The sequence below is a fragment of the Chenopodium album genome, chromosome 10 (assembly GCF_948465745.1).
Source record: "Chenopodium album chromosome 10, dcCheAlbu1.1, whole genome shotgun sequence".
NCBI lineage: Eukaryota > Viridiplantae > Streptophyta > Magnoliopsida > Caryophyllales > Amaranthaceae > Chenopodium > Chenopodium album.
Window position 1 is genome coordinate 38756442 of NC_137843.1, and position 9604 is coordinate 38766045.

The window sequence follows — 9604 nt, forward strand, 5'->3', positions numbered from 1 at the left end:
TAATAGTGTTATTTGTAACGGGCATTTCAAACGACCTTAACTAATAACGGGGTTATTTGTAATGGTCACCCAAGCACCCATTACAAATAACCCCGTTATTTATAACGGGACATGTTTTGCCCGTTACAAAAACCTACTTAATTGTAACGGGCATAAAATCTGCCCGTTACGAATAGTGTGTGATCAAATTGAAAAAAAAAAAAAATCTAGCAAATGCTGGATTGCTTGCACACCAGTTTATCAATGAATGAGAGATATTTAAAATTTATACAAATATATTATACAATTAATATACAATCAACTAATAACTAAAACTTAAAAGAACTAAAGCAAATCTCAATTGTAACAATAATAAAACAAGTTTAATATAAGAGTTACATGATTTTCCTCTAAATTAGTGTTGAATAATTTACACCTTCCACCATTTTTTCCGAGTTACTACAACTTTAATCTCAATTCTGAGTCCGTCTTCCACCATTTGAACAATCTCCTTTGCCATGTCATCCAGTCATATCACTCTACCTAAAATGGAGCACAAAAAATGTTAGATGTATTACTTATTTGTCTTTGTACAGTTAGTTCTATTGCAATAAAACTAGATACACAAAAATGAAACATTAATTTTTTTCTGCATTACTCTATACCAAAATACCAAAAGATTATAACATTCAACACAACTAATCAGAACTAACAAAAATAAAGAAACCCTATCAGCAATACTCGATGCATAATTTTTTCCTTTTGCAAAAAAATAAAAATGGACAGATTTGAAAAGGATAGCTATAATTCTATATATCTTTACATCACAAAATACATATGTAGCTTATAAAATACAGCAAGACAAAATTGATGAACAGTTGGGTCTTAAATTGCACAATCATATTCAAGAGATTAATCAAATTTATCATAGACCATCCATAATGTTAGGTGATAAGGCTAGAAATAACAAATCTCTGAGAAGTGTCAGTTAGAAGAATGATAACAATAAAGACATGTGAAGTTTCTTAGACTAGATTCCTCACGAAATCAAAATAGATACTTTCCTGTGCAAACAAGCAATTTAACTTGTTCACGCACATAGTCTTACAGAAATATGCAGGCGGCAACATTGAGTTTCAATTGAACAAAGAGGGGGGGGGGGGGGGGGGGGGGGGGGGCAATAATGTGAGGTGCTTCTCTTTATTTTCTCACTTTCTGAAAACAAGAGTCAAGATGAAATTAGTAGTACATAAGACTCTAAGCAACCCTTTAACTCCTATAAACATACTTCAAATACAACTAAAATGAAGCGCCTATATATGAAAATGGAGCTTAATTAACCTTGAAACCTCCCCTCACATCCCAACAAATTAAATAAAATTAACTATTGCCCAATTCATATCATCAATCTTCCATTAATTTAGCTTAAAGAACAACTAAACCATCATAAAAATGGACTTCAGTTTATATAACCCCATGAATTATAACTTTTCAAACTAAAATTGACCAACTTAAAAAAAAATTAAGATTGATTACACAATTTCATAATTATTGAACAAAGAGATAAATGAAACACTATACAAACAGACCCAGAAAGATTACCATGCCTTTAATCATTATAGATGATCTAAGAAAAAAATGAAAACCAAGAAATATTAAACCATAAAACATGCAGTGACTATATGAACTAACACTAACAGCCTAGATTAGTGTTTAGTAGTAATTTACAAAAATATACCCAAATTAATATGAAGTTATAAATTCGAAAGCAAAAGCAATTAAACAAACAAACAAACACAGGCGAATTTCATACTGAAAATACAGATTCATTGGAAGAAAAATAAAAGTGACTTAAAATTACTTAAGAATCACTACCTTATTGTGGAACTCATTGTGAGATTATGTTGCCTGCTTTTAATTACTTTTTAAAGTTGAAGTATGGGTATAAGGTAAGCCTCTTTATTTTGCTCCAAGTTCTTGAAGCAGGGAGCTCAGAATTCTAGCAAACTAGAATATGATATCTTAAAACAAGAGATAATGCTTGATTACATTTCCTCAAAATACTCACTTAACTCCTTGAAGTATACTTGATTAAAGAACAACTTTATCTTAATCACTAGATCAACATTAGAAACTTATGATAACCCTCAACTCCAAACACAGTCAATGTGTTCCACCTAAAATCCTGTCGGTACAACATAGATGCAAAGATTTACAAATGACAGTCTACTAGTTTCTAGAATCTAACTTCTAGTAACCAAGAGTAGGCAATCAGGCATCTTGAGTTGAATCTAATTGTATATACCTTTCAACAGAGCGGATTCTCCCGTTGCTTTCTAAATTCCATCGATGTTGCTCTAATCTTGTTCAAATCAGAGCTTAAACCCAGCAGTCTTTGACATAGTGACCTTCTGAGGTATGCCAATGCCATTGTACTGAGCTGCATTGCTATTATAAACAGTAAGCACTTGGTTAACTCAAGCACTAATCATTGAAGCAGTACATTATCAGAAACAATCATACAAAAAATCATATCATTAATCTTAACCACAGCATACACACAGACGGACTGAAAATGAAAGATGATGCATGTATATTCTAAGTGTCAATGCAAATTGCTGAATTTTCTTAGTCTCTTTTAAACTTTTCCCATTTCCAAACTAAATTTAAGTGTCTACGAGGATGAAACTTTTGCCATTTAATTCCAATGCAATCAACCATTTTACATCGCCAGCAAATGGTAGAAAATAGAATTACCATGCAATAGATTCTTTTGAAGCTTATCATGATTTGGGATCAGAATTGTGACTAGTATTTAATCAGAAAGGTGACTAATGATGATTAGTGATTACCGTATAATCAACACAAGTTTAACATGTATACATACATAAATGACTGATTCATTAGATTATTCTTCTATTATAAATATGGGTGTCTCCGTGTCTGTTAACAGTCAATCAGCCATAATATAAAAAAATAAAAATAAAAACAGAATAATACACTTCAATGGGTGACAGTTTCCATCTTATAGTAAAAGTTCATCTCATAACAATCATTGCTCCTAATCGTCAAGAAATTCAAAATTACTATTAAAATATTATGCACAAGCAAAATCATCAAGGGCTCAAAACAACTCCATTGATAGACAATAAGTTCATATTGATTGAATCAATTAATCTACATGAAAACACTAAACTTTCATGGACTAAAAAAAGCAGAAAATCATATAATGATATCGAATCTAAACAATCATAACATGAAAATTTCGTCAATTAATCTATATTATCAGATCTGACATCTAAAATAAATCAAATTGCAGAGAATGAACAGCCAAAATTTGAATAAACAAAGTAAAAAACAGTCGAACCAAAATCAATACACAAGTAGAGAAAAAATTTAATTGCAAATTAAAACATTAATAAGCTAATAAAATTGAAAGAAGAGAGAAAAAGAGGAGAGAGAAAATGTAAACCTGAGAAAGAATGGGAAAACCCAATACCATTAATGAAACCGTCATTTTTACCATCTTCAATTCTTCATTATCTCTATCAACACCAATCCAGTCCTTAGAACAATCTTCCACTGGTCACTGAGATCCCTTAAAACCCCAAAAAAAAAAAAAAAAAAAAAAAAAAAAAAAAAAAAAAAAAAAAAAAAAACAGATCAAATTAGATCCAAAATGTAAGATAAAAATATATCATTCAAAAAAATAATTAAACCTGGGTAACGAGATTCGTACAAAATCCCGCACATGTTAGCGATTTCTTGACTAGAGTCAGCACCGCCATGTCCATTTCTGAGTGACGAGAAGAGAGAAAGTGAATTAAGGAGAAGAGAGAAAGGATCAGTGAAATGAGAAGAGAGAGAAGAGAGGGGGTTTGAGTGTTTGACGGCTAAGGAGAATGAAACATTGAAACCCTAATGCGCTCTTATCATTAGCTGGACCAAATATTCGTAACGGGCACATGGTGTCCATTACAAATAATTTTGTATTCGTAACGGCAGTGATTGGCCCGTCACAAATAATAAAGTATTTGTAACGGTCATCATGTGCCCGTTATAAATAACTAAGTATTCGTAATGGGTAGTATTTTGACCGTTACAAATATATTTAATGTAACGGGTATAGCTTTGCCCGTTACAAATAGCCCGATATAAATGACAATTTTTCCACTAGTGAAGCCTCAAATGAAACACCTCCCACCGAAAAATCATCCATAAACACTTCCATCTCTTCTTCCAACATATCTCCAAAAATGCTCATCATGCACCGTTGGAAGGTGGCGGGGGCGTTGCAAATCCTAAATGGCATTCTTCTATAAGCAAAGGTTCCACATGGGCAAGTAAAAGTTGTTTTCTCTTGGTCATCCGAACGAATAGGAATTCGAAAGAAATCGGAATAACCATCAAGAAAACTATAGTACTTGTGCCTTGTTAGTCTTTCAAGCATTTGATAAATAAAGGGAAGGGGAAATGATCCTTTTTGGTGGATGTGTTTAGACGTCGATAATTTATACACATCCTCTATCCCGTGACCGTCCTTGTAGGAATGAGCTCACCTTTCTCATTCTCCACAACGGTCATGCCTCCTTTCTTTGGGACAACGTGGAGCGGGGAAACCCACCTTGAGCAAGAGATGGGGAACATGATTCCCGCATCCAATAGCTTGGTAATTTCCTTCTTGACCAACTCCCCCATTTGAGGGTGGAGTTTTCGTTGTCTTTCAATGCTTGGTGAGGCATTATCCTCAAGAGTGATGTGGTGCATGCATAGGGTGGGACTAATACCCTTGAGGTCATCAATGGTATAGCTCAAAGCACCTTGGTGCTTTTTCAATACACCACACAACTTTTGAGCTTGGCTCTCATTCAAGGAGGAATTAACAATCACGGGAAAAGTTGAGTTAGGGCCTAAGAATTCATACCTAAAGTGTGATGGAAGAGGTTTGAGCTCACCCATGGGGACACCTTTACCTTCCTTTGTTGTAGCCGCTTGCAATGTTTCTTGGCTAGTGATGTTCATGCACATTTGCTCATCAACATATTCAAGGCTTTCATTGAACATATCCTCATACAAAGCCATCTCTTTGTTAGGAACACCTATCTTTTCCTTATTCAACAAAATATTCTCAAGAGCATCATTAGAGGTGAGCAATTGCTCATGCATAGAAGACACAACATGATCAAGAGAGTCAATCATCATACAATTCTCTAAAAAAGGACTTGGATACTTCATACTATCATTCAAGTCAAATTCTATCACCTCACCTCCTACCTTAAGTGAAATTTTAACACTCTTTACATCGATCATAGCACCCGAAGTAGCGAGAAAGGGTCTACCTAGAATGATAGGAATGTTAGCATCTTCGTCCATCTCAAGTACCACAAAATCTACCGGAATAACAAATTTGCCAACCCTAAAAGGGACATCCTCTACCTTACCCTTTGGAAACTTGATTGATCTATCGGCCAATTGCAAAGTGATGTTTATAGGTAAGAGTTCCCCTATTTCAAATCTTTGGTACACCGAATATGGCATAAGGCTAACACTAACTCCTAGGTCACATAAGACATTATCGATTTGCATTTTGTAAATAGCACAAGGGATGGAAAAGTTTTCGGGATCTTTTGGCTTAGGTGGCATCTTGTTCATTATGATTGCACTACAATTCTCGGTCAAGTTCACCATCTCCATACTATCACAAGTCCTCCTACCACTCAAAAAGTCTTTGAGGAATTTTGCATAATTCGGCATTTGGGTGACAACATCGGTAAATGGTAGAGAAAGGTGAAGTTGCTTGAGCATGTCAATAAATCTTCCAAATTGTTCATCCAACTTGTGTCTCATGAATCTTTGTGGATAAGGAAACTTGGGTTTCACAACTTCTCTCTCTTCCTTCACCTCCTTAGATGGCTCTACCATTACTTCACTCAAAAATGCACCATCTCTTTCATCCTCAACTAAAACCTCCTTGGTACCCTCCTCACTCTTACTCTTGCTAGGAAAACTCTCTTCAAGCACCCTACCACTTCTTGTGACTATGGCATTAACGAGTCTCTTAGGGTCTAGGCCTTGAGAAGGTAAAGAAGAATGGCTTGCATTGTCTTTTAAAGCATTGGCAAGTTGAGAAATTTGGTTTTCAAGCATCTTATTGTGGGTCATCATTTCATTAAACTTCTTATCACTCACCGCCATGTAGGTGTTCAACAACTTAGTTTGATTTTCAATGATTTCCTCCAAGTTAGTCCTAGAAGAAGAGGGTTGAACATAGGAATTATCACTTCGGGTCTTTGGAGCAAAACCGGGTGGGGAACCCATTTGAGCATTGTTTTGAAAATTTCCCCTATTTTGATTGTTTCAATTACCTGTACCTTGATTTTGACCATAACCTTGATTATGGTTACCATAACCTTGATTATGATTACCATAATTTTGGTTTTGATTTTGGCTACTATAACCTTGGTTGTTATACTTACCTCGGGAATTTTGGTTCCCTTGATATCTATTACCACCCCCTTGGTTATAGTTGTCAAAATTTCCATACTTGTTGTAATTCATATTCTATTGACCTCTTTGATTCTCAAACCTAGAATCATTATTGTTTGACACATACTTCACATGCTCATTCACATTTCCATCTTGATCATCACAAACATCCATACATGCATGAGGGCAATTAGAAGCATCATGATCATACGATCCACAAACATCACAAAACAAGCAACCACTAAGCATGTTACTAGAAGAGGGAAAGGGTTGAAAGTTAGAAGACATACCTCTCCCCTTTGATTGGTAGGGGAGATTTGAAACTTGGGAAGTATAACTTTCCAACTTTGCCTTGATAGCGGACATTTCCTTCCCCAAGTTTTTCATTTGTAAAGACAAGTTGTTTATGGCATTAAGATGATCAATCGAGTACACCGAAAAACTACTCTTGCTAGTTGACTCCCTTTAACCATCTTGCCAATCTCTATAGTACCTCACTACATCTTTAACTATATCTACCACTTCCTCCTCCGTTTTATTCATGATGGGACCTCCGACTCCTCCATCAAGACATGACTTTCCTTGAGGATTTAGGCCACCATAGAATATTTGAATAATTTGATAAGTAGGAATTCCGTGGTGAGGACATTCTCATTGATACTCCTTGTACCTCTCCCATGCTTCATAGAGGCTTTCACTAGACTTTTGTTTGAAACCTTGAATCAAAGCTCTAGTCTACGCCGTTTTCTTTTGTGGGTAGAAACGGGATAAAAATTCCTTGGTCACTTCGTCCCATGTCCTTAGAGAATTGGGTTTGACCTCCTTGTCTAGCCATTCCAAGGCACGTCCTATGAGAGAAAAGGGAAAAAGTTTAGAGGCGGATGAATTCTTGGGAAATTCCATTCACTTTGATAGTGTTGCAATACTTTTCGAACTCTTTGAGATGGTTTAGCGGGCTTTCATGTTTAGCTCCACTAAATTGTCACCTCTCTATCAAAGTTATCATTGCCGGCCTTATTTCGAAGTCATTTGCCGGTGTTGTAGGTGGAGCAATCCCACTTTCAAACCTATATGCACCTGGAATCCCCAATTCCTTCAACGCCACCCTTGGATTTTCTCCCATCCTTGCTTGTTCTTCTTGTTGTGGTTCTTTTTCACTTGAAGGGCTAGAACTCAAAGAACGTCTAGCAACTCTTATCATTGCAATTGTCCTCTAAATTTCTGGATCAAGTGGCACTAGTGAATGACCATGTGCTCTACGCATACAATCTCAAAAGAAACAATTAGTAGCACGGCTACAAATGTAGCCAAAAAGAGAAAAATCGTTTTGTATTTTCCAATTAAAATGAAGTAGACTCAACAATTATAACAAAGCACCAATATCACTCCCCGGCAACGGCGCCATTTTGATGCGTGGTAATCTAGGTCGTTGAAAACTAAAGCATCACCAATCAAACAATTAAGAAATCAAAGTTATTCCTAATATAGGACAAGTTCGAGTCGAACCACGAGGAATGAGAGGGAGATTGCTATAGTCTATGGTCAAGCTACTTCGAAAAATGAGAGGTAAAGTGAATTGAATTGTAACTAAAGTATCAACTAGCTAATCAAGTCAAAGAAAATCAATATGCTAAACACTAGGGATATAGGTTCCACATGCAAGCTCAATGATTATGCTAATCGATGGATGACTCGATCGGTTCAAACATGGCAAAGGACAAACAATAGTTGCAATTAATAGAATCCAAAAGCTATCTCCTATAAGCCAATCTAGGGTTTACTAAGAATGACTAACAAGGAGAATCACAATCAAATTCAACCAATTAAAGCAATTCTCAAATCAAGGGTTCATGTCATTGAAATTTGCTATGAAATCTAGATTAATCTTATAAGTTGATCACTCCTAATCTAATTACTCACATGCACAATTATGTCAACCAATTTAATTGCAACAATTCAATCAACTAAGAATCATCAACTAGCAATAATCATCCATCAAACATTCTTCCCCTTCTCCCTACCTACTAATATACTCACTAATCATGGTGGAATTGAAAAACAAAGCTAATTGAATCATAAACATCATCATTTCAAGTTTAAACAAAGAGAAAATCAAATTCAACAAATTCTCAAACCAAAGATCAACAATCAAATCAAACATTCAAGAATTAAAGGAAAGAGCAAGCAAAAGTAAATTCAAAGAAAGAAATTCTCACTAATTTTCATTGATTGAAAAAGAAATCCAAGCTCAAAGATGTAATTTGAAGTACAAAACAAGTAATTTAAAGTTTCTCTCTCTACTTTCTCTCTCTACTAAATTTGGAAATAAGTCTCAAGTACAAGTGAAATCGTCACCCCCCTAAAAAAGGAAAAGTCAAGGTTATTTATAATAAATCGAGCGAAGGGAAACAGAACAGGCCCGTGCGCACGCACAGCAGGGTCTGCGCGCACCCACAAAGGGGCCTGCGCGCGCGCACCCCTGCTGTGGTGTCACGTGTGCTCGGCTTCCCTTGCTTGTTCGTAGATCCTTTTGCAAAGCGTTTGCTCCTAGCACTCTCGTGCATCCCCATCATCGGTGCTCTCGAGGTGATGCCCGCGAGGAGGGCAGCCTTTGATCTTCAAATATTTGCACATTCCTGACCTAAAATCAATGAGAAAACATCCGCAAGAGAGCGGCAAATAAGAATTCAAAACTTCACTTGCAAGAATTCATGTAAAAGTAAGAGAGAAAGCAAAAAGAATAGAAATTAAACTATAATAGCTAAATAAGAACTAAAATTATTAAAAACTCATAAAAGTGAACAAAAACCAAAATAAGCTATAAAGATGGAAAATAAAAGAAAACTAGAAAGATCATAAGAAAATAAAGCGAGAAAATATAGAAAAAGGAATAAAAAACTACTCTATTGAGCGCCATAAATGACGCTCATCAATGGACGGCTATGCTGGATATAATCAAGTACTGATGGCTGAGGAAGGCATGGAGAAAACCACATTCATTACACAATGGGGTACATATTTCCATACGGTAATGCCATTCGGGTTGAAAAACGAGGGTGCCACCTACCAAAGAGCAGCAACAACATTGTTACACGACATGATGCACAAAGACGTGGAGGTCTATATTGATGATATGATC

At 35.7% G+C, this 9604-nt stretch overlaps 1 long non-coding RNA gene and 1 other non-coding gene across 3 annotated transcripts; one reads left to right on the forward strand and one right to left on the reverse strand.

The window, feature by feature from the left end:
* Window positions 1-236: 236 nt before the first annotated feature.
* On the reverse strand, window positions 237-3862 carry LOC145563918 (uncharacterized). Of its 2 annotated transcripts, none has more exons than XR_014094679.1 (4): window positions 3719-3862; window positions 3452-3577; window positions 2285-2427; window positions 237-522 (listed from the first exon to the last, which is right to left on the reverse strand). It is a non-coding gene; the product is annotated as an uncharacterized LOC145563918 (long non-coding RNA). The 2 variants fall into 2 exon arrangements; XR_014094680.1 differs by having other exon boundaries at window positions 3699-3862.
* A 3234-nt stretch (window positions 3863-7096) lies between these two features.
* Window positions 7097-7202, forward strand: LOC145565989 (small nucleolar RNA R71). Its single transcript, XR_014095336.1, has one exon. It is a non-coding gene; the product is annotated as a small nucleolar RNA R71 (small nucleolar RNA).
* Window positions 7203-9604: the final 2402 nt, after the last annotated feature.